Below are 25851 nucleotides of genomic sequence, written 5' to 3'. Positions count from 1 at the left end.
TGTAGATTGGTGTCTGATCTGGGGACTGACCGTTCAGTTGAAGGCTGAAGGCTCTGATAAGGGGGAGGAGAAGGAGGAGGCCAGCTGGCAGGGGTATGTGCACCCTGAGTGGAGAAAGGTGGGAAACCTGCTGCTGAGCAAGGGCTGCGGAGGACATACAGCAAACATCAGGCTGGCAGAGGTAGGCAAAGACCCTTTCCTGCCAACTGAGTGTACACGGTCAGAATGTCTTGTCTGCAGATGTTGGAATGACAATGCCTCTGAAGACTGTGTCTAATGAGGGAGACTGTCATATTCCTTTGTGACGTGCTTTCTGGTGAGAGAGCCTCGAATCATGTGAGTGGTCACCTGATGCCTCTGGCCTTAAAAGTCTCTGGCATTGAAGTTCTTCACTTCCAGTTCATTCCAGACAGCAATTGGAGACTTCAGTGGAATAACCCAACCTGTAGCCCACCACTGCATTTAGGTATTCACTGATGCCATTTTCAAGCATACTCATCAGGCTATCTCTCATACATCTGGCACCCCCAGTCAAACAGGAGGAGCCAGAGGCTTTGTAGCCATGGCTGGACTTCCACAGGTACAAGGGGTAATTGATGAAGCCATATAAGCATCAGCTGGAGAGCCATGGGCATTCATAAACAAAGAAGGATACCACTCCATCAATGTTCTGATTGTGATCACACACAATCAAAGAATAATGCAGTTGTGTGCACGTTACCCGGGAAGTAGTACTGGGTTTGTAACCCCAAGATCAAGAGTTCAAATCTCACAATGGCAAACTATGAAACTATGTAACTTCATCTGAATAGGAACAGATGGAAACGGGTTTGTACTCGAAAGAGTTACCCGGGAAGTAGCCACAATGCTTTTAAATGCTCCCAGCTACAAGGGAGGTTTACCAGTCCTGAAACTTTCAATGGTTAGCTGCTCGGTGATAAAGGATACCTGTTAAAAAGATGTCTGATGACTTCAGTAAATAATCTGCTGATGTAGCCTGAATGTAGGTATAAAGATAGACTCGCATCGATCAGGGCCATCATTGAGGAGACCATTGGTCTGCTCATGATGCATTTCAGGTGTCGAGAAAGATCAGGTGGTGCTCTCCAATATGCACACGTGAGAGTGTCACTGATGGTTGTTGTTTGCTGTGTGCTGCACAATCTGACCCTCTATAGAGGGGAAGCCCTGTCAGAGGAAGAATTGATGGACACAGCCCAGACTCTGATGACGAGTCCAACAAAGGGGAGGGTGAGTCACACCAGGCTGCTGTGCAAGCCGATCCACAAGAGGGCCTGGATGCCCGAGGAGCAAGAGGTGCTCTGATACTTCGAAGATTCCAATAACAGAGTGTCTTGCAGCTCAGTAAACCTTCCTGGCCCTTGGCACCTTCCCCTGTTAGCTTCCTGTTATGAATACCAGGGCTGTGTAGGGGCAATGTAAGTCACCAAATAACGTGAAGCAGAAACATGAACACAAACTGCTATAATGGCAGAGAAAAAATCCAATTCAAGTCCATCACATTACATACAGATAATGCACAAATGCAGCCAGAGAATCACATAAATGTTCAAATGTCACATAAGAAAAGTGCTTATGTGTGACTGCTGTGGGGTTTTTCTTGATTCTTCTCTTTTCTGGGTGTTGTGGCATGGTGCTCCTGCCCCACCTCACCACCAACTGTGCTGGAGACAGGTTTTTGCCCCTTTGCCGGAGATGACTTTGGCATTGTCCTCTGGAAACCTGAGGCTTTGAGGGCCCCAGTGTGGTGGGAGTCTCCTGCACAGTGAAAGGACACCTATTTGTCACTGCGGCATGCGAAGCTATTGTGCCATTGGCAAAGGGGTGACAGATAGGCTGTAGCCAGCAGAAGCACTCTGACGGTGCCCCCGATGGCATCAGCAGCTGTTCATCTGCCGCCATAACATCCATTTGGCCTTCTCTGCTTTCCTGAAAGGGACCAGGACCTGGATGTGACTCCAGGCTCCTCGTCCCCCTCCCACCCTGGGTCTGGGTACTGCAGTTCAGAGACAAAGTGATGGTGAGCAGTTCAGAATACATACAGAGTGTCCCATCGGTGAGCTGCTGGGTTTGGCCCTCAATGACAGTTGCCAGTCTGTCAAGAGAGGAAACCATTCATTCTAAAGAGTGGGTGATCATGGTGCTCACTGCCTAGATGGATTCCTCCAATGACTGTGCCAGAATGTGCAACCCCTCTAGTATCTCTGTCACATCTCCATGAACCTCATGCTGGACATCCAGCATCTACCACCTGACGGATGATTCCAGAGGTTTGTCATCAGCCTGGGGTTGAGCATCTAGGTCGCTTCCAGCCATGACTGCCAGAGGCCTGCTCCAAATCAGGCTCTGACAGCTGGTCTTGCAACCGTGATGTGCTTTCACCAGTATGTCTATCCCTTACAGCTGAACTGTGCGTACCCTCTGGGGAGCATATATCTGCCCTGGTGCTGGCTATAATGCTGCACCCTCTGAGGATTCCTTCTCTTCCTCCAGAGGAGGCCCACTGGGGCTATAGCCTGCAGCTGCCAATGGCGCACCCATGGGGGAAACAAAAAGAAGGCAAAAATGGGCAGCTTCATCTTTTGAGATGAGTTCCCAGAGACATGCTTTCTCATTGAGAACACTGGGCTAGGGTGTAATACTTGCTATTCTCCAATTCTCTGGCACCACCTATGAGGTGGAATTTGGTTTGTTGCCATATTCCCAACTCAGGCCCCCCAAAATGCTCTGATGGTTAGTTGTGGAGTGCCATTTCTCAGTAACATTTCATGGACTATTCTAGTGTTTCAGGAGTGTCCCAGTAGCTCATATTGGCCCAGGAAACAAACCCTAATAGCAGGTCTCCCAGTGGCTAAAAGAACACAACTGAATCAAGGACATGTCCTAATAGGTATTCTCTGTTATCTTAAGTTTACAATGTAAGTCACCAGCAATTTAAATGCAAAAGGTGTTTTTTTTTAGTCACTACATGCAATCACTGATTCATGCAGGAATCAGCTATTATATGAATCACTGATAGAGCCATTAGTGAGCTAGGTCAAACAGGAGTTTCTCTTCCATCCGCACACATACACAATGGTGTTTTACATAAAATATCATTTAATCTTTCATGCACTCTATAAATAACACATAGGGATTTTTCTGTTGTTGTTTTAAATGCTTATCCCCATAGACTTTATTATTTTAATAGTGGGTTGGTTAGGGAGTGGCAATCAATTACATAAGATAAGAATTCTTGATAAAATGATTGGCTTTCCATTTAAAACATAAAATAATTCCCAAATTAACATACAAAATGCTTATGGCCATTCCTCTTGAGTTGCATTTTTCTCCAAGAAAACCATGCTCATTCTGAGCCAAGAGATTTCTCTCCACAAGCAGCAATGTATCAGTGCAACTTCTACGACATGCCTATACCTGAACACATCACTAACTGCGTGAAAAGCAGAGTTTGAGGATCCAGTGCATCCAGGAGACTTTTGTGTGGATTCAAAAAAAGAATTGGATATATCCTTGAAAATGAAATATTTGCAGGGCTATTGTAAAGAGCAGGAGAGTGAGATTAATTAGATAGTTCTTTCAAAGCGCTAGTACAGGCACAATAGACCGAATGGCCTCCTCTGTGCTTTATCATTCTATGGCTCTAAGAAGATGCTCATACAGAAAGGCACTGTTGTGTACTGGATCCTTGATGTTTAATCTATTGAAGAAGACACCCCACGACTGCGAAGATGGCAACAGCCATGTGGCTTCTCTGTGGTTTTTGTTCTCCCAGTTCTTTCTTCCCTAACTCATTCTCTTCTCGATGTGGTCACTACTACTGCTACTGGTGTAAAGTTCCGCAGTTAACAGCAGCTGTTTGGTAGCTCATCCAAGAGGCATCCTTCTCCTGTAAGCAGATTATTTCATAGAAGGCATCGCAGGTCACCTGACCCTCTCACTTGAATGCACACGCCAAGTAATGGCAAAACAAAAACAGAAATACCTGGAAAAACTCAGCAGGTCTGGCAGCATCAGTGGAGAAGAGCAAAGTTGGAAGAGCAAATTTGGCTACTTTTTGTATTTACTGATAAGAAGCAGTAACTCTGCCAAGTCCCCCCTCCCTCTCTGCATTGTCGACTGAGAATGGTTAATTTAGCATAGACTGATGAGTTAATCTTTTTTTTATTTATTCGCAGGATGTGAGCATTGCTGGCAAGGTCAGCATTTATTGCCCATCCCTGTTTGCCCTTGAGAAGGTCATGCTGATTTCAAAAGTTCTCTTGCCATATTCATATTCAACTCACTCCATGGACCTCCTTCCTCCCTACTTCTGTAACCTTTTGTAGTCGTACAACTCACTCAGATTTCTGCACTCCTCCAAATCTGACTTTTTGCACATCTCATACTCCATTAATATTTGTGTTTTCAGCCAACTTGGCTCTATAATCTAGAATTCTTACCCTGAAACCTTCAGCCTCCATACCTCTCTCTCCTCCTTAAACATTGAGCAAGTGTTTAGACACACATCTGAATACCCTTCTTTGGTTCAATGTCAGTTTTTGTTGAATTCCTTTTCTGTGAAGCACCATGCTGTGTACTCTTATGTTAAATATACCATGTAAATGCAAGTCGTTCTTGTTCTCTGGCAGAGAACTATTCTAGATAGTACTAGGTAGCCACTGAGTCCTTAAGAAAGCTGATTCTTTACATTGAGATTCTAAAATAATAAGTGCAAGCTCTTTGTACTTGCTGAGTAGTTTTGAGATTTAAAAGCCATTGGGGGTTGAACAAGCATGACAACTGTGAACATCATAGTATTGTAAACCACAACAGGATTAAATTGTGTGCCATCATATTTACTTGGAGTGAACATCCAATTAAATTCTGCCATGTAAGTAGCAAGGGCATGGGCTGTGTTTTCTGCTTTTGTAGCTGCCACTTAGTGATTTTTCTGCCCATCAGAATAAATGGGAAAACCAATCACAGGCCAAAAGCAGTAAACCCTGGCTTTTTGGCCCTTACCACTGCCACCATGTTTCAGATCACTAAGAAACCAATAGCCGTGTACCGCCTGTTTAACAGTACAGCAGAGCGCACGTTGAACTTCCCAATGTCTGCAGGGAAAACATCCTCCTCAAAGAATACGACCAGCTGACAGCTAACCAAGCCACTCCCATTGACACAGGACCTCAAACGAAAACCACATGCACTTTTCTGAAATTCCGTAGCTCATACTGGAACACACTCCACACCCTACAAATTGACAACAGCTCACCTCCCAATGGCATTCCCCCTGATTGACTGCTAACATCATGGACCGCAACCTGGTAACTGACTCAAATGGTGAAGTCCCATGTCTCAACCATCCACGGAAGATCCGACAACCCTCAGCCACTTGAGGACAGTTCAAGAAAAATGTGACCACTTGCTCTACAAGTGGAACATGAGTAACAGCTCAAATTGTGACAGTGGCCACCCAACTGTGGCTGACAAAAGAAGTTAAAGATTGTATTAGATCAAAAGAAGTGGCTTATAAGCTTGCCAGACAAAGTGATAAGCCTGAGAATTGGGAGCAATTTAAAAGCCAGTAAAGGAGGACCAGGGAACTGACACAGAAAGGGAAAAGTGAATATGAAAGCAAGCTAGCAAGAAACATAAAGGGGGCCTGTATGTAAGTATGTGAAAAGGAAAAGATTAGCAAGGACAAATTGAGTCCATTACAGGTGGAAGAGGCAGGATAATTTTTAATGGAAAATAGCGAAATGGAGGAGAAGCAAAACAATTACTTTGCACCTGTTTCCACTGCAGAAGATACAGAAAATCTTCCCGAAAGTCTAGGGAACCAAGGGTCTTGTGAAAATGAGAAACTGAAAGAAATTAGTATTAATAAAGAGGTAATGCTTGAAAAGTTAACTGGCTTGAAGTTTGATAAATCGTCTGGACCTGATGAGCTACATCCCAGAGTGTTGAAAGAGGTAGCTATAGAGAGAGTGGATGCATTGGTGGTTATCTTTCAACATTCTTTAGATTCTGGAAAGGTTCCTGCAGACTAGAAAGTAGCAAATGTAACCCCACTATTTAGGAAGGGAGGGAAAAGTGAAAATGGAGAACTTAAGATCTGTTAGTTTGACGTCAATGGTAGGGAAAATGTTAGACTCTATTATAAAGCATGTGATAACTAGACACTGAAAGAATAATGATATGATTGGGTAGAGTCAACATGGATTTATGAAAGGGAAATCATGTTTGATAAACCTGTTGGAGTTACTTGAGGATGTTATTTGTAGCATAGATAAAGGAAAGCCAGTGGATTTGGTGTATTTGGATTTTCAGAAAGCTTTTGATAAGGTGCCGCACACAAGATTAGTGAACTAAATTAGATCACATTGGAGGTAATATATTAGTTTGGATTGAGAATTGGGTAACAGACAGAACACATAGAGTAGGAATAAATGGGTCATTCTCCGGATGGCAAGCTGTTACTAGTGGGATGCTGCAAGGATCAGTGCTGGGGCCATAGCTGTTTACAATCTATATCAATGATTTGGATGCAGGGGCCAAATGTAATATTTGCTGATGACATCAAACTGGATGGAAATGTAAGTTGTGAGGAGGATGCAAGGAGGCATCTTGGAGACTTGGACAGGCTATGTGAATGGGCAAGAACATGGCAAATGGAACATAATGTGAATAAGTGTGAAGTTATCCATTTTGGTGGAGTATTTCTTAAATGGTGAGAGGCTGGGGAGTGCTGCTGTCCAAAGGGACCTAGATGTCTTTGTTCATGAGTTACTAAAAGCTAGCAGGCAGGGTGAGCAAACAATGAGGAAAGAAAATGATATGTTGGCCTTCATCACAAGGGGATTTGAGTATAGTAGAAAAGATATCTTGCTGCAATTGTATAGAGCTTTGGTGAGTAATGTGTACAGTTTTGGTCTCCTTATCTAAGACAGGATGGATTTGTCATGGATGGAATGCAACAGAGGTTCACCAGACTAATCTTATGAGGAACGATTGAGGAAACTGGTCCTGTATTCTCTAGAGTTTCAAAGGATGAGATATGATCTCATTGAGACTTACAAAATTCTTACAGGGTGTGACAGTAGATAGATGTAGATAGGAAGTTTCCCCTGGCTGGAGAGTCTAGAGGGCACAGCCTCAGAATAAGGGGCAGGCCATTTAGGACTGAGGTGAGAAGGAATTTCTTCACTCAGAGGTGGTGAATCTTTGGAATTCTCTACCTCAAGAGGGCTGTGGAAGCTTAATCACTGAGCCTGTTCAAAGCAGAAAATGATAGATTTCTGGATAATAATAATATCAAGGGATATGGGGATAGCATGGGAAAGTGGCATTGAGGTGGATGATCAGCCATGATCTAACTGAATGGCGGAGCAAGTTCGATGGGCTGAACAGCCTATTCCTGCTCCTATGTTCCTATGTTCCTATGTCCTAAATCAGACCATCGCCTATACACTGAATCTCTGCCCTGAGAGATCCATTCTTAGTGGCATCACACCATTCACACTATGTCAGCTGAAGCTGTTGAATGGATTGTTAACCTTGACATTGAATTAACATACGAACATCTGAATTAGGAGCAGGAGTAGGCCATTCTTGATTCCACTCTGCCATTTGATAAAATCACGGCTGATTGTGGCCTCAACTCCACATTCTCCCTACCCCCGATAAGCTTAGATTCTTGACTAAAGAGGCAGTCAATCTGCCTCCACCTTAAAAATACTCATTGACCTTGCCTCCACCACTCTCTGGGGAAGAGAATTCCACATACTAACAACCCTCTGAGAGAAAAAAATTTCTTCTCATCTCCTAAGTGGGAGAGTCTTTATTTTTAAACCGTGTCCCTTAGGTCTAGTCTCTCCCAAAAGGGGAAACATCCTCTCAGCATCCAACCTGTCAGTTCCCCTCAGGATCCTATAGAAGACCATCCCTCAATCTTCTAAACTCCAATGGATACAGGTCCAGCCTGTCCTACCTTTCCTTGTAAGATAATATTCCCCCCCCACCACCGCCCAACTCCCTCCACCCCCATCAACCACATACCAGGTATCAATCAAGTGAACCTTCTCTGAACTGTTTTCAAAGCATTTATATCCTTTTTTAAGTAAGAGAACCAAAATTGTGCACAGTACTCCAGATGCGGTCTTACCAACACCCTGTACAAGTGTAGCAAAACATCGCTACTTTTATATTCCATCTTACATTCCCTTGCAGTAAACAACATCATTTTACTTGCCTGCCTAATCACTTGTTGTACCTGCATACTAACTTTTCCTGATCCATGTACCAGGACAGCCAGATCCCTCTGTACCTCAGACTTCTGCAATCTCTCTCCATTTAAATAATATGCTGCTTTTCTACCCTTCCTGCCAAAGTGTACAAGTTCACATTTTCACAATCATACTCCATCTGCCAATTATTTCCCCTCTCACTTAACCCTTCAATGTCCCTTTGTAGATTCCTTCTGCCCTCTTCACAACTTACTATAACTGCTATAACTATAATTGCTTCCCCAACCATATAACATAAAGCATAGCCTAGCACAAAATCCGTGTTGTGCTAAAGCAAGTGATAAGGGCTGTAAATTCATGAGGCTAATTGACACATAAGTCAGTCAGCCATAAGATTTGAACCCACAGAACAGAATCATCCCAGATTTGCACTAAGTGCAGTAGTGGAATGGTAAAACGGCGTTTTACCGGCCAGCGGAAATGGCAGTTTTTTACACTGTTTCGTCCCAAACCCTCTGCATTAATCATGCATTCCCGGGAAACACACTGTTTCCATGGCGGCGGGCTCTCATTCACCCTCCACACCATCACCTTGCTGCTTCATCACACTAGGCACCCTAATTAAAGTCCAGCCTTGCACACACCTCTCAGTGTTTCCAGCCAATGACTGCTGCAAAGAAGACATGGCCCTGAAGGGCAAAAAGACTGCAGCTCCCACGCTCAATGACGCATCCCTTGAGCACCTTTTGGATGCAGTGGAGGATCGCCGAGATGTCCTATACCCCCGCTCTGGCCGCAGGATAGGCAGCAACCTCACTAATCCGGCTTGGGTGGCAGTGGCAGAGCTGGTCAGCACCAACACCCTGCAAAAGGGGATAGCCACCCAGTGCCGCAATGATCTCCTCCCTTCTGCTCTTCTCATCACTCTCAACTCACACACTCACAAACCCATCACACGTCGACGGGGACATCACTCAGTGCCATTAAGGGACATCACCATTCACTCTTTCACACACATTTCACTGACCTCATCCCATCCAAGGGACCACTCACCACCCACAATTGCCAGGCATACTTATCATCTGACCTGGCAGGTGTCCTGCTTACACTCTCTCCATCTCTATTCATGCAGGACAAGCTGACGCACAACAGAGGTAGAGGTAGCAGACTGGTGGAGGAATGCCTGACGTCAATGTCCTCACAAGCTTTGAAAACAGAGCCATCCAGCTGGCCAGTGAGGAGCTGGACCATTCCAGTGCTGACGCTGAGGCCGGCGCTGCTCTACCAAGTGAGGATCCAGCAGTGCAACATCCATCAGACAACCATGAGTGATATGTCCTGTCTCACCACTCACTGCCATGCACTAATTACCTCTCCTTACTTTCACAGGCACATCTGGCACATCTGGGAAACTGGCAAGAGAGTCCATGACCCAGGGCTCCAATCAAGCCCTGAGGGAAGCTCAGAAGAGGAATCTGCTGAAACCCTTCCTTAAGTCCCGTCATGGCACTCACTCACACCCTCCACCAGCGCATAGCCACACACCTTGGGGGGACCCAGCTTCAGAGTAGCCTCAGGATCATAATCTGGTGAGCACATCACACTTTCTGTTCCACAGTAGGCGGAGGCAGGGACTTCCCAGGTGTACAGCACTTGGAGAACTGCTGGAGGCCAGAAAATTGCTGAGCCTGAGTCAGATGACAAACCTCTGAAATTGGTCAAGTCACATGTGCTGGAACTACAAAGACAAGCTCAGGAACATCAGGAAGGGATGTCCACTGCACTCCTCAGATTTCAAGGCATGATGGAGGAGTCCGTCTGCCTTCAGGCTGAGGTGATAGCGCCGGCATGCCAACACACCGGGGTGAACACTGGTAGGATGGCGTCCACCATGGAGACCTTAGTCCAGGATGTCACTCTTGCACAGCTGCGCAGGCTCAACTCCATCGCTGACATCATAGTTGGCCTCCAACAGTGTGTACATGAGAGGGGTGCTGTGCAAATCGATCTCACTCCAGCTTCCCCTTCTCCTCCAGGAGCCAGACAGGGGCCCTTGGGCACCCATAGGGAGGAGGATCAGCAGGTGTACCCCACACCGCCATCCACCCCAGGTGACTCTGGGAGTGCCCGGCACAGCCGGATCCCCTCTTCTTGAGACCTCAGCAGCTCCAGCTCCACAGGCCAAGAAGGGTGGCACTGCCACACAGCAGAACGCTGAAAGCAGGCTGGGGCCCTCCAGGTCTTAGCCCTCCAGAGGACGCTTGCCAACGTCATCGCAGATAGGGTGTCACAGTCAGCAGGCTGCCTCCAACTCCGCTGTGGATGTTTGGGGAGCACTAAGATGTACCGGCAGGGTTAGCATAGTTAAGAAGATGTAACTCTTTCGAGTACAAACCCGCTTCCATCTGTTTCAGATGAAGTTACATTGTTTCATAGTTTGCCATTGTGAGATTTGAACTCTTGATAATCTTTTAAATGAAAACCAAATCAACAAAATTGGGATAAATCAGGCACAGCCCCTAATTCAGGTCAGCTGTAAAACCAAGAGCAAAGTTTAAAGGAAACTTACAAACTTTAAATCAAAATGTGATTAAAGGGGTCAACAAAACACCCCAGTCCCCGCGGTGCCCACCGAGCACGGAAGGCCTCGAGAGTGCCAGCAGACACCGCGTGCTCCTTCTCCAGGGACATCCGGCAGCGAACGTAGCCACGGAAGAGGGACAAACAATCGGGCGGGACTCCCCCGTCGATCGCCCGCTGCCTGGACCTGTTAATTGCCAACTTGGCCAGGCCCAGGATAATGACAGCAGGCAGGTTCCCAAAGCGGGAGAGGGGGCCTGAAGATGTGCATGGCCATCAGACCGACCAGGAGAGGTGGGTGCTGCTGAAGTATGTAGGGAATAGCAAGGTGGCTCAAGGCAATGGTGATCTTTGATGCTGTAACTCTTTCAAGTACAAACCCGTTTCCATCTGTTTCAGATGAAGTTACATTGTTTCATTGTTTGCCATTGTGAGATTTGAACTCTTGATCTTGGGATTACAAACCCAGTACCATAAACACTTGGCTATTTAGGCCAAGCCAGTTAAGAAGATGTAACTCTTTTGAGTCAGCTGTGTCAGTTTTGACTCATTGTTAGCACTCACTCTCCGGGTTGAACCTTTCGATCTTAGAAGATTCTTGGGTATTGGGATAATTTCCAGGTCCCGACCCCAATGGTTTCTGTGTTCCGTCCACCTACGCCACCTTCCCAGAGGTTAATTAAGAGTTGTCTCTGCATTCGCTGTCCAATTAATGACAGCAGGCAGGTTCCCAAAGCGGGAGAGGGGGCCTGAAGATGTGCATGGCCATCAGACCGACCAGGAGAGGTGGGTGCTGCTGAAGTATGTAGGGAATAGCAAGGTGGCTCAAGGCAATGGTGATCTTTGATGCTGTAACTCTTTCAAGTACAAACCCGTTTCCATCTGTTTCAGATGAAGTTACATTGTTTCATAGTTTGCCATTGTGAGATTTGAACTCTTGATCTTGGGATTACACACCCAGTACCATAAACACTTGGCTATTTAGGCCAAGCCAGTTAAGAAGATGTAGTTGCACAGCCTAGGCATGTGTGTTAATCACTTGCACGTACTGTTCACTATCATCAATAAACTCCCAAGAATGTCTTCCTGCCTATGGCTTCTTCTTCTGAAGAACAGTGTTTGTGTAATTCAGATGTGAAACCTTTTCTGTACAAGAAAAAGGCAGGTGTCTCAGTCCAGGGCCTCTTCCCTGTACTTTTTTGCCTTCAGACCAAAGCGATGATTCGGCCTCACACTCCCTGGACACATTACTGATTCTTGCACATCGAAGGTGCATGTCATTGCTGCCAGAATGTAATGGGCAGGCATCACAGTGTTCCATCATTCTCTCTGTGTGCTCTCAGCACTTTTAAGGTGGGGCTGGTCCCCATCTCTTCAGTATCTGTGACCAGTGACACCGTGCTCCTGAAGGGCTCAGGTGCTGAAGGTGGACAAAGGATCAGGTGCTTTTATAGTTTCATGAACCTTATCATGGAGCGCAAGTGAGCTGCCCTTGGCCAGACAGGAGTCAGACATTCTCAGAGGCCATGTGAAGATCTATGGAGTGTCCTCACTGCATGTTGTCATCATCCTCCTGGAATCGAGCGACTATTAGCGCTTCCACTGCATGTCCATGACAGAAGCATTATCACAGAGGGTATAAGCCAGACTAGATGCAATGTGAGTATCCTATGGTGTCTCCTCACTGCATGACATCATCACCCTTCACAAATCTAGCAGCTATGAAGGATTCCCAAATGCATCTACCTCGTCTGGCCAGTGTGATGGCCTCATCAACATCATTGTTTGCCTTCGAGGACCTCCTCACCCTCATCACCGTTGACATCCTCCTCATTGGAGGAGACATCCAGCTCCTGCATCCCCTCCTCAGCCAGCTCGTCTCCTCATTGCAGTGCCAGGTTGTAAAGGGCACAGCAGGTGACAATGCTATGTGATGCCCCCTGTGGACTGTATTGCAGAGCTCCTCCAGACCGGTCCAGGCAACGGAACCTCATTTTCATCATCCTGGTGGTTTGCTCTACCAAGGTGCAAGTTGCAGCATGAGCCTCTTTATACCTTCACTCTGCTGCACTCTGAGGCTGCCACACAGATATCATCAGCCATGTCCTCGTTAGTAGCCCTTGTCCTTGAGGAGCAATCCCTGCAGCGTTTGTGGACCCTGGATGATATCAGGGTTCTGTGGCCGACTGAGAATGTTGGAGTCATGGACCTTTCTTGGAAACTGTGCGCAGACCTGCAGGATGGGTTTGTGGTGGTCGCACAACAGCTGCACATTCAACGAATGGAATCCCTTGCAGTTGACACAGTTAACCACATGATCTGAGCACCATGTGAATGCAGCTGATGGCACCCTGCACCTGTGGGAAACCCGAGATCCAATTGCTCTTGCATCCTGGCTGTCCTGGTCCCGGGCGAAATGCACAAAGTTGTGTGCCCTCATGAAGGTGGCATCTCAAGGATGCATTTGTGGGTGGAGGCTTGTGAAATCCCACCAAGATCACCTATGGACCCTGAAATGAGCCACTGGCATAGAAATTGAGCGCCAGGGTCACTTTCACGGCCACTGGCAGTGCTGCCCTCCATGTCCATGTGGTGCAAAATCCTGCAGCAGGTGGCAGATGTGACCCACCGATTCTCTAGACATGCACAGTCTTCGGCAACACTGGTTCCCAGTCATCTGTAGGGATGAAAGTGGGCGTCTATAGACCCTGGGTCTAGCTAGGCGCCGACCAGCGATAGCTCCCTGTGTCTCTTCAGTGGCGTGTGTGGCAGCCCCAGCTGTCCTTTCTTCCAAAGGGAGTTGCTCCTCCTTCTGCACAGCCAGGTGCCTCAGTCAGTCTCTTCACTCTCTGTACATCAAGGGGCACACGGCTAGCTCACCAGGCTCCAAGACCCTGATATACTCCTCCTGTATGATGAAAAAGAGAGACACCTGGGTTAATTCGGGTGTGTTAAGAACCACTCTTGGTTAAGTCTGAAGGCCCCTTAATGCATCCTGGATAGTGCTGTCCACCACTTGGATGATCAGAGTTTTGTGCGCTGCATGGCTGCCCGAAACCCCACCTTCCTCCGCCCCACTACATCTGATCGATTGGCGGCAGATTTGCCTATTGGGCTGCATGTTGTGCTCTCAGCTCAGGCACAGGCATTCTCCTAACCCACACTGCAAGGCTGCACTGTTAGCTTGAACCATGGGGGAGACTGGTCCAAACCGTGATGATGACATTACAAGGGGTTGTGAGTCCTTCCATCAGTGACTGCTCCATTGTCAGCTTTAGCAAGGAGATTGTACAACGTGCTCAGTCATCCAACTGTTCTGCAGTCACTAAAATGCTCACTAGTTTGCAGTCTGTGCCCGAGGGGGTGAAAAGCTCTGGAGCACTTGTTGGCACTTTGATGCCTCTGCACTGCATGGGTGGGCAGATAAGCTAGAGGCCTGACTCCAATCACATCAATGTGGTTGTGCCCGAACTTTCTCAGCTATAGTGTGGTCACTTTATACAAGGTCCCTAATGTATTGCCACTTTATCGCCCACCCACTCCCCTACCCCACACGTGCTTGTGCCTTACCTTCAACCACCAGGGCAGTCTTTGCTCCACCCCACAACGTGCCTCAACCTTAAAGTTCAACAGGCAACCCTTGCAAGGGCTCCGCAAAGTTACTGCTTACTCACCTCTGAGTTCCCCTCAAAATGCAGCCTGCCAAGTGCACGCCTTTTATATGTTGGTTGTGAAACATGTCGCAATCACACCAAAGTGGGCGGCTGGTCCAGTTGGGGGATGATTCCAGTGGGCTAGCATTATAATGATATGCAGATGTATTACAATGAGGTTCCCGATATCCAATGGCAGAAAGCATGGCCTGCCATTGACGGGCTAAGCTGATTGCAAACTGGTTGAAAGACATCATGAAACTGATTTTTGGCCTTCTCAACATATTATCCGCTCATGTCACGGAACACGCCTGACACCAGCAGGCATTGACGATTCTGCCCACAGTTTGAGATGTAAAGTATTTTTTCCATTTTTTTGCTTACTTTGTCTGCTGGATTTTGCCAGCCCTCCTCTCCTTTCCAGAGGGTGACAGCGCTTTACTGGGATATAGCTCCATTGCTGCTGGATGCCCATTCAAATGACTATTATTCTGCAATCAAGATAGTGAAATTGGTCTAAGCTGGCAATTTGAAATGGGCTTGTAGCAAAGCAGCAGCTGATTTCTCACTGTCATAGTTTTTCTTTGACCATGTACTTGGAAAATAGTTTCTAAGATTTTTAATTTCAAACAATGTGACAGTGAGACTGGGAAATGAATCTCCAAAAAGTGTTTGAACTCTTGTTTTGTGAACCCTCGTGGAGAGAAGATTGGACGCGGTGAAAAATCAGCTGCAGATGCAATACCAACCTGCTTTGCACTGCTGGTGTTGACCACTTTCATCTCCTTTATGTCTGGAAGCTCTTCAACATCATAATTAAGACCAATCTGGTCCTCAGCTGCCCTTTATCCATCTGCATTTCCAGCAGGGGTTTATGATTAGTAATGAGGCCCAAGAACCTTGGATGATTATTAACTTCCCAAACCCAAAGTCACTGGAGCCAACTGTAATCATAACCCTAGCCTGAAGATTGAACCTGGGACTTCCCTAAATTGCATGTTTGAGCTAGTTTATGGGAAGCTTGCTGAGCCACTGAAGGAACTGCAATATTGCTGTAGGAACTGGGTCAGGATGATTCCTCCGCTTGTCACTTTGGCAACCCACCACTCCTCAACTACCACAATTCCCCCACAAGACCCAGTCCTAAATCTCAGGGATGGAGACATGATCATTTTCCGGGGTACTAATCTGTACCTGTAACAACTTAATAGGTTACCCATTAATGTAAGCATTAACTTCCTGCTCTTATTGGGTGAGTGAACAGGCCAGTTAGACCAAAGACACAAAATAAGCTGCCTACGTTTTTGACTGCATGAATGTCCTCAGATCATGTATCAAATTTCTTTCCTTGCTGTCCCCACTTGGAGCCCAGAAAGACAGCCAGATCTTCTATCTAACAGAAAAAGAAAGACTTGCATTTACAGAATGCCTTTCATAACCTCACCACATGCCAAAACATTTGACAGCCAATGAAGTACTTTTGAAGCATACCATTGGAATGTCTCTACATGGGAGCCAAGTTGTGCACAGCAAAGTCCTCACAACAAATAACAATGACATTAATGACCAGATAATTTTTTTTAGTGATATTAATTTAGGAATAAGTATTGGTCAGGACACCGAGAAGAACTGTACTGTTATTCTTCAAAATAACGCCATGGGATCTTTTACATCCATCCGAGAGGGCGGATAGACCCTAACTTAACACATCCCCTGAAAGATAGCATCTCTGACAGTGCATGCTCCATTAGTAGCAAAAGTAGGTAATGCCGGGCCTGTCAGGAACATGCCTGGCAAAACCACTGGTGTGGTCTGAGAATCCCCCACGTGCCCTCAAGCTACTGTTGGATCGTAGAGTAATGGGCAGAAGGAGTGCACACCCACTCTGAATCAAATTTTTTGTTGCTTGTTCAACGGAGCAGTAACCAAGTGGACCTGAGCCCTGTCCCAATTTCTAGTAACTTTACTGACTCTGCCCCTGAATTTGACCCTAAAAATTAATGTTGTGCCACCTCGTGGTTAGTATAGCTGTGTATCTGATTGCTTCTAAATGGTAGCCTTATCTGCATACAGAAAGCAAATTTAACTTGCTCAAGCTGAGCAAGCCTTATCATCTCTTTTGAGTGGGCAGCCCGGTAAGTAGAATAACTAATGGAACGGAAATGTTCCATATCAGGTCAAGAGAGTTGACCTTCTCTACAATATCCTCTCTAACTCATGAGTCCTGTCATCTGATAACAAAGTGACTATGCTGGAAGTCAAGGATTCTTCTATCATTTAGACTAAAGCGCTTGTCCAACTTGTTGCAGGAAGGAGCCTATAAAAGGAGGAAATTTGAGGAACATTGGGTGAGAAAGCCAGTTGCACTGAAACAAAATGCATCTTCTTTTATTTCACTGTAGAATTAAACATACTAAAATGCTCTGAAATACTCTTATCCAACTATGCAGGTTTCAGCCCTGATTTGTGTGCAGCTAGCCGGTCTCAGCTGGACTGTGCTGGGAGAAACGTTGACTACAATTGGCTTCAGTATCTATGTGGTATGAAGGAGAAACCCAATCAGTACTCCCTCTCGTGATTTCTATCCTGCAATCCCTTATTGAAATGTATGTGCGTAAGCATTGGGTGTGGTGTGAATTGGTTTCAAGTGCAACATCTCCGGCAGTCGAATAGCTCACCAGTGTTACTTGCAAAAGATAGAAGAAGCCTTTTGGTGCCCATGGACATGTAGCATGAATCACATCTCCAACAGAGAAGGGAAAAGCAGATATAATTGGGAAGGAATACTAGGAAGAAAATAACATTGAGCTGTGGTATAATGAAAAACAAGTAAGGAACTGTTGGAATGCATGCCATGAATGCAACTTAAAGGCCAAATGACTTCTGCAATGCATATGGTTTGCCAATCCGAACTCCATATTGTTTATAAAAGAAATGCAATAATTACTAAAGCAATGAAAGTCCTGAACATTCTTCTTGTTGTAGAGTTAGAAATTTCACGAATGGTTCAGTAGTGGAATCAGTTGTCAGAATGAACACAGCTGAATAAGTTTTATTGCTAATCTGTGGGTTATAAACGAATGTAAGCTAACACAGCCAATCAAGCATGACTGATGGCCCAGTGCAATCCATTTTCCATAGCATCTATTTTAATATGCCTCATGAATCTCCAATTCATTTTTGCCTATTTCCATTAGAAGAAACATGCTCAGGCTAATTTAGGCAGGTGATAGTGTGATCAGAGTTTACAGTTGGTGAAATGGACATGAAATATAAGGAATGTAACATGAGTATCGATGCATGATTGTTATATAGAATGAAAATCGCTGGGAACATTTTGGAACAAAGTTTCTTGTTCTTGTATTAAGTGGAAACCTTGGTTAAATTTTTGGCCATTTTTTTCATATATTTATGGGAAATGTGCAACCTTACTCAAAGCTCTTTGGGAAACTTGGAGGCATTATAGTGCACTAAAAAGAAATGTGTGACTGCCTACTTAACTCACTAAACAGTCACTTAGCTTATACAAGGAGCTCTCTATGGGCCAATCCAGCTGGAGAGTGTGAAATTTCTGAGAGAAATGGAAAGGAAGCACAGAAGGCAAAAAACATCAATCTACAGAGCAAAATCTGCAAATCGCATAAAGCCATAGCCATGTGCTCTCCCAGGGGCCACGAGATACCAAGACTCAGAGAGTGAAGCAGGCAGGGCAAGTCAATGCTGGTTTCGAAAGAAGGAGTGATAAAATGAAAGAAAGAAAGATTTGCATTTATGTAGTGCCTTTCTTTTTGAAGTGCAGTCAGTGTAGTAACGTAGGAAGCTTTGGAAGAACGTTACAAAGAAGGTGTGTAATTAAATAATAGCACTAATGTAAGGAATAAGACTAGGGTTGCCAACCCTCTCAGAGTGGCTGGGAATCTCTTGGAATGGGCATAAATCTTCCAGTGGCCAAAGAAAGCCTTCAGGAGATTTTAAATTGCAACATCAATGGTGGAAGGAGCAGGCGTGCAGACCAGACTTGCCAAAGCAGAGTTTTTTTTTCTCTCATCTGTGTTTGCTTGGTCTGCGCCATCTTTAATGCAGGCCTGTGTGGGCCCTACAGCTGCAGTGCTCAGTGCTTGTGGAACATTCAGACCCTCAGCTGGCCGCTTTGCAACATTGTAGGGCTGTGGCTCCATTGGTTACAACAGCTATCTGGCTGGTAATGATCCAGAGGCAGTGGGATCTGGAGCTGCAGGTTTACAGGTAGGATCCTCCTTCACCCAGAGCAGCCCAAAGCCAGGGGAGGGGGCTTATCATCAGAATCATGTGCACTTCTCATGTTAACTTCTTTAGGCAGGGGAGATACTTTGAACAGAGGTGATCCCCTGGGAATGTGTTGGTATTTTCAAATGTTCCTAGACCTGCTCCCGCCATGCTGCTGGCTTTCGGTGATGTCACTTCCACCAGCATCTCCTGGAATATGCCCAGCCAGAGTTGGCAACCCTAAAGGAGAAAGCTTGTGAATAATCATAACCTGACATATATGGAGGCTGTCACGTATGCAGGTAACCACTCTTGCTGGCCAAAGTAACTTACAGGTACTAAATTAGCTTTCTTGAATATCTTAGTGCATGTAGTCTAACTGATTCAATACCCTACTGTAAATGCAACACTAAGGGAAGTAATGAGCATGAGATTAATACAACAGAATCCAATAACAGGACAAACTAAAATGATGCATCCAAAAAAGATCAAGTGATTCAACTTATTTATACATAGAGATATCAGTTACAATGCACTTGGCTAGTTCTAAGATTTTCAGTAGGTAACACACCTGACATTCACACAAACTGTCAGGCCACTAACTCTGCTGTTGTTTAAAATATACATAGGACGAGACATTGACTTCTTTAATTAATTACTCTCATAGAAGGGGCTGCCTTTGGCAGGAGACAGGGGTTGCAGATGGGTGGAGGGTCTCAGCAGGCCTCCCACCTTATTCAAAGACCGTGATCGTACAGGTCAACAGCTGAAAATCTGTGCATAGCTAAAGTGACTTGCAAGCTAGAAGAAAGGAATTGTTATCATTGTAATTACATTATGTCAGCTTGGCTCAGTCAAGTCAGAAGGTTCTGGGGTCAAGTCCCGCAACAGACTTGAGCACATAGTCTAGGTTAATACTTGAGAGCGGAACTGCGAGATTGCTAAATAATCAGATGAAGACACTGCAGCAGGCATTCAACTTTGGCAGTGGCCCTAGGCAAGTGGTAGCAATGGAAAGAAAAATCAGGCAGGCAAGGAGCCAACTGTGGATCCACTCCTGCCAAAGGCAGATGGGCATAAAATATCCAATGGCACTGTTTGAAGAAGTGCAAATGTGTTTTCCTGGTACCCTGATAAATATTCTTTCCTCAAACGATGAATAAAAAAATGTTTAAGACAAACTGACATGTCAAGGTGAATGTTAAGGGAAATCACTAGTAAGTCTAAAGTAAACCTCAGGATGTCAGTTTGAGGGAGAGAAAAGTGGGTCCAGGACTGGTATTTTAAACTTAACTAGGGGCAATTATGAGGGCATGAAAGCAGAGCTAGCTAAAGTGAACTGGCAAATGAGGTTAATGGATAGGTCCATAGAGATGCAGTGGCAGAGCTTAAAGGGATATTTCAGAATACACAGAGAAAATCAGAATCTCACAGAATCCAACAAGAAAAAGAAACTTCCAGAGGAGGGCCCACCATCTGTGGTTAACTAAAAGAATTAAAGACAGTGTCAAACTTAAAGAAAAAGCATATATTTGTGCAAAGATGGGTGGCTGGTCAGAAGATTGGAAAGAATAAAAAGAACAGCAAAGAATGTCAAAAAGATTAATAAGGAGGGAAACATTGGAGCACAAGAGAAAGCTTGTTGGAAATATAAAGACGGATAGTAAATTTCTATAGACACTTAAATAAGAAAAGAGTTAACAAAGTGAGCATTGGTCCTACAGAAATCAAGTCTGGGGAATTAATAATGGAAAGTAAGGAGATAGAAGATGAAATGAATTTTGCACTGGTCTTCACTATACAGGATACAAGTAACATCCCAGAAATAGTTGTAAATCAGGAGCTGGAAGGGAGGAACTGAGGAAAATTACAATCACCAGAGAAGTGGTAATGAGCCATCTGTTGGAGCTGCGGGCTGACAAATCCCCTGGTCCTTGGGCATTGACAGAAGTGGCTAATGCATTGGTTTTAATTTTCCAAAATTCCAAAGATTCACGGGAGGTTCCATTAGATTGGAAAATAGCAAACATAACTCCTTTATTCAAAAAGGGAGGGAGACAGAAAGCAGGAAAATAGAGGCCAGTTAGCCTAACACCTGTCATAGGGAAAATGTTAGAAGCTTTTATTAAGGATGTCATAGTAGTGCACTTAGGAAAGTGTAAGGCGGTCAGACAGAATCAACATACTTTTCTGAAAGGGAAATCAAGGTTAATCAATTTATTGGAGTTCTTTGAAGGAGTCACATATACTGTGGGTAAAGGGGAACCTGTGGATGTACTGTACTTAGATTTCTAGAAGGCATTTGATATGGTGCCATTTCAAAGGTTATTGTTGAAAATAAAAGCTCATGGTGTAGGGGGTAACATGTTGGCATGGATAGAAGATTGGCTAGCCAGCAGGAAACAGAGTAGGCATGAATGGGTCTTTTTCTGGTTGGCAGGATGTGGTGAGTTGTGAGCCACAGGGATCAGTGCTGGGGCCTCAACATTTTACAATTTATATAAATGACTTGGATGAAGGGACAGATGGAATGGCTGCTAAATTTGTTGACGACACAAAGGTGGATAGGAAAGTAAGTTGTGAAGAGGACGTAAGGAGGCTACAAAGTGACATAGATAGGTTCAGTGAGTGAGCAAAGATCTGGCAAATGGGGTATAATGTGGGCAAATGTAAAATTGTCCATTTTGATGGGAAGAATAAAAAAGAGGCATATTATTTAAATGGTGAGAGATTGCAGAACTCTGATATTCAGAGAGATCTGGGTTTCTTGTGCATGAATCACAAAAGGTTAGTGTGCAGGTACAGTAAGTAATTAGGAAAGCAATAGAATGCTATTGTTTATTGTGATGGGGAATTGAATACAAAAGTAGGGAGGTTATGCTTCAGTTGTAAAGGCCATTGGTGAGACCATATCTGGAGTACTGTGTTTAGTACTGGTCTCCTTATTTAAGAAAAGGTGTAAATGCATTAGAAGCAGTTCAGAGAAGGTTACTAGACTAATATTAAGAATGTTGCAACCGCAGAAGGTGCAACACCTGCCCCTTTACTTCCCCTCTCCTCATCGTCCAAGGGCCCAAACACTCCTTTCAAGTGAAGCAGCATTTCACTTGCACTTCTCTCAATTTAGTCTACTGCATTCGTTGCTCCCAATGCGGTTTCCTCTACATTGGAGAGACCAAACGTAGACTGGGTGACCACTTTGCAGAATACCTTCGATCTGTCCGCAAGCATTACCCAGACCTCCCTGTCGCTTGCCATTTCAACACTTCCACCCTGCTCTCATGGCCACATGTCCGTCCTTGGCCTGCTGTGTTGTTCCAGTGAAGCTCAATGCAAACTGGAGGAACAGCACCTCATTTTCCGACTAGGCACTCTACAGCCTTCCGGACTGAATATTGAGTTCAACAATTTTAGATCACGAACTCTCTCCTCCATCCCCACCCTCGTTCCGATCCCCCTTTTTTTCCCCAATAATTTATATAGATTTTTCTTTTCCCACCTATTTCCATTATTTTTAAGTGTATTTCCATCCATTGTTTTATCTCTACCTTTTAGCCTATTTTGATCCCTTCCCCCCACCCCACCCCCACCAGGGCTATCTGTACCTTGCTTGTCCTGCTTTCTACCCTTAATTAGCACATTCCTTAGATAATATCACCACCTTCAACACCTCTTTGTCCTTTTGTCTTTGACATCTTTTGGCTATCTCCACTGGCCCTCTATCCAGCTCTACTTGTCCCACCACCCCCCCTTAAACCAGCTTATATTTCACCTCCTTTCTATTTTTACTTAGTTCTGTTGAAGAGTCATGAGGACTCGAAACGTCAACTGTGCTCTTCTCTGCCGATGCTGCCAGACCTGCTGAGTTTTTCCAGGTATTTTTGTTTAGGAATGGGTGGGTTGTCTTATGAGGAAAGGTTGGACAGGCTAGGCTTGTATCGACTAGAGTTTAGAAGAATAAGAGGTGACTTGATTGAAACCTTTAAGATCCTGAGCGGTCTTGACGAAGTTGATATAAAAAGGATGTCTCCTCTTGTGAGGGAATCTAGAACTAGGGGTCACTGTTTAAAAATAAGGGGTCACTCATTTAAGACAGAGATGAGGAGAATCTTTTTCTCTCAGAGGGTCGTAAATCTTTGGAACTCTCTTCTTCAAATGGCAGTGGAAGCAAAGCCTTTGAATATTTTTAAAACAGAGCTAGATAGATTCTTGATAAATAAGGGGTAAAAGACTATCTGGGGTAGACAGGGGGTTACAATCAGATCACCCATGGCCTTATTGAAGAGTGAAGCAGGCTTGAGGGGCCAAGTAGCCTATTCCTGTTCCACATTCTTATGTTTGTATGTCTCCACTCGTAAAGTACAACAGAAATACTATGATGTAATACATCACGGCCTGAATTTTTCAGTTGGTGTGCAGGGGTGGGCCCAACACACCGATATGTAAAATGATGTGTGATGACATCGGACGTGCATCTCGTGATGTTTCGTTCGGCTGGTGCATGCCAGAGTCGGCTGCACACCCACTGATAACTAATAGGCCTATAAAGGCCGTTAACAAATTAGTTAATGCAATTGTTTACGCTGCCCATCCAACCTTAAGGTTGACAGGCAATGGAAAAGGCCAAGTGGCCTATGCATTTTTTAGGAAATCTCATCCACAAGTGGGATGAAGGTTCTTAACGCTTTTATTAATTAAATAAAAATTTTTGCTGAAATATAAAAAATGTCCCATCTCATGGGACACAGTCACATGAGGGGACATGTTTAATTAAATTTTTAATCCATTTATTTATTTTTTTAATAATCGCTCCAGTCTTTCTGAGGCAGCTCCATGCCTCAGGGAGATTGAAACGCTCTTTCATGTGCATACACTGGCCCAATTCTCCCTCCTCCCCCCACCCGCACAGGTAGCGCTGAATGCTACGGCTCGCGTCTTACGCGTCCGCCCATGTAAAATGACGGCACAGAGCCAATTGCGGGAAGTGGTCGGCTCTGCAGCCCCTCCCGCTGACTGAAAAATTCAGACCCACATATTGCAAAGAGTATGCAGAGTGGCACAGCATATAATGTTGCTATAATTTTCATCAAAGATAATTTGCCTTAAAGTTTGTATTCACTGTTCTTTTATTTATTGTTAGGAATTGGGCATCTCCAGCAAGGCCAGCATTTATTGCCCATCCTGAGTTAGCCTTGTTTACTTTTGGAAGTTAATGGTTTCTTGAAAACATAATGCTAATCACAAATAGCTGTTTATACTTTTAGAGATGCCATGGAACATAAGGTAGCCTAAATGAAGAAATTGCTCAATCAAAACATGCTAAACACATATACCTCCAGTAGTTATCCCAATGAGCTTATGCTATCTACCCATTATTATCCTCTACCTCCTTTCTTTTTCGGTGCCATGCATCGTTGGCGCTCATCTCCCAGGAATATGTGAATGCTTTTCTCTATGAGTACACTGTCCAGCCTACTGCTCACTACAACTGTTTTACCAACTGTCTCTTGGACATATTGTACCTCACCTCCAGCACAGTTCTGCCTCTGGAATGTGTGCCATTATGGCTTTTTTGCTGGTGTTGAGGTATGAGAGTTGCCTAATGACACCTTGAGCCATATTATCAGCAGTTAGCCTGTGTCTTTGAAGAGCCAAACATCCAACTTGCCTTCACTCTGGAATAAGTGGGGAATTGATAATTGTCTTAAGAAATGGCAACATGGACACTCCTTGGAGATCGTATGTTTACTTGTATAGTTCTCTAGCAGGTGATTGCAGATTATTTGGATCTTCATCAGGTAATATCCTCTTGAGTTGATGAATCCCATGGGATTGCACAGATACTTGAATGGTCAGTTGGGGTGCAATGGATAATGCTGGGAAGCCTAAGTATGCCATATCATTGAAAAAAGTGCTATCAGTCTTTCTTACTGTGGCATGTTAGCACAGATTGTATAGTATTCATCAGTTAAGTCAAACAGGATATATAGGACTTGAATAATACACCAGTGAACCAGAAACTACTGTAATTACTATAAAGTTTCTAGCTATTTCCTGGAAGGAGTCAAGTACCTATAATCATTCACTATTACTGGTAGCTATGGCACTGATATTGCTGTTTGATTACAAGTCTACTTCCAGGACATAACACAATTTGTCTTCCAATACCCTCATGCTGCTGTGCAGACTGAAACAGTTGAATTGCTTTGCAGAACCTCTCCTCCTCTGCTTCATGCTAGAGCTCTGCAGAATTTTCCATTACGTTTCTAAATGTAAGCTGGGCTGCTTGGTAAGCATACAGAAATTTGTATGTTTACCTTCAATTGTTAACACTGCATCCAGGTGTTCAAGTGCATTAAATTGTTTTGATGCCAGGAGGAGATATTGGAATATGGACAAAAATGGGTTAATATTTTGTTAATGACAACACTTACAATTATTCTCATCTATAAGGTATTAACCGTTCTTCCAAGCTATGTCTCTCAGGCTAGCAGTAACTGTTCAGCTCAGATATGATAGAACTGGCTACTTTATGTCAAACTTGGCCACTGTTGTCATCCCTTGCTGCACAGGGGTCATGATCAATGTTCAGATCCTGTCTTGTGATGTTTTTAATTGTCCCTTTGGGGTGACAAAGCCCAATTATCAAACAGACCAGCATGGAATTAGTCTTCCTAGTGATTCAATTCTTAACAGATTTGATCAAACAGAGACCTTTAGTGAACTGACAGGCAGACACAGCTGATGGTGCCTCTGCAGACAAAGAGGGTGCCAGAGTCCTTATTAACATATTATTCCATGCATTATATTCTTTTCATGATAGAGACCATTGCATACTGAATTTTTCATTTACAGTAGAACAAAAGTGTCAACGGTATTTGACTAAATCTATGACAGCCTGCAAACTCTCATAAATATGTATGGTTATGGCTGTTTTTTTAAAAAAAGATCAGTTATTAATCTCTTTTGCCCCCATCAATCTCTGCACCATTCTCTGGATCTGTTAACAGCAAAGTAAGTAACCAGCTGTCAGGCCTCAGCAAATGCTAGCCTATAATGCTGTGTGGATGTTAAAAGCTGCAGGTTGAATGGGCAGATGTGCTGTATAGGTGTGCTATTAA

The sequence above is a fragment of the Carcharodon carcharias genome, chromosome 5 (genome assembly GCF_017639515.1).
Source record: "Carcharodon carcharias isolate sCarCar2 chromosome 5, sCarCar2.pri, whole genome shotgun sequence".
NCBI lineage: Eukaryota > Metazoa > Chordata > Chondrichthyes > Lamniformes > Lamnidae > Carcharodon > Carcharodon carcharias.
Note: the sequence above shows the minus strand (reverse complement) of the source record.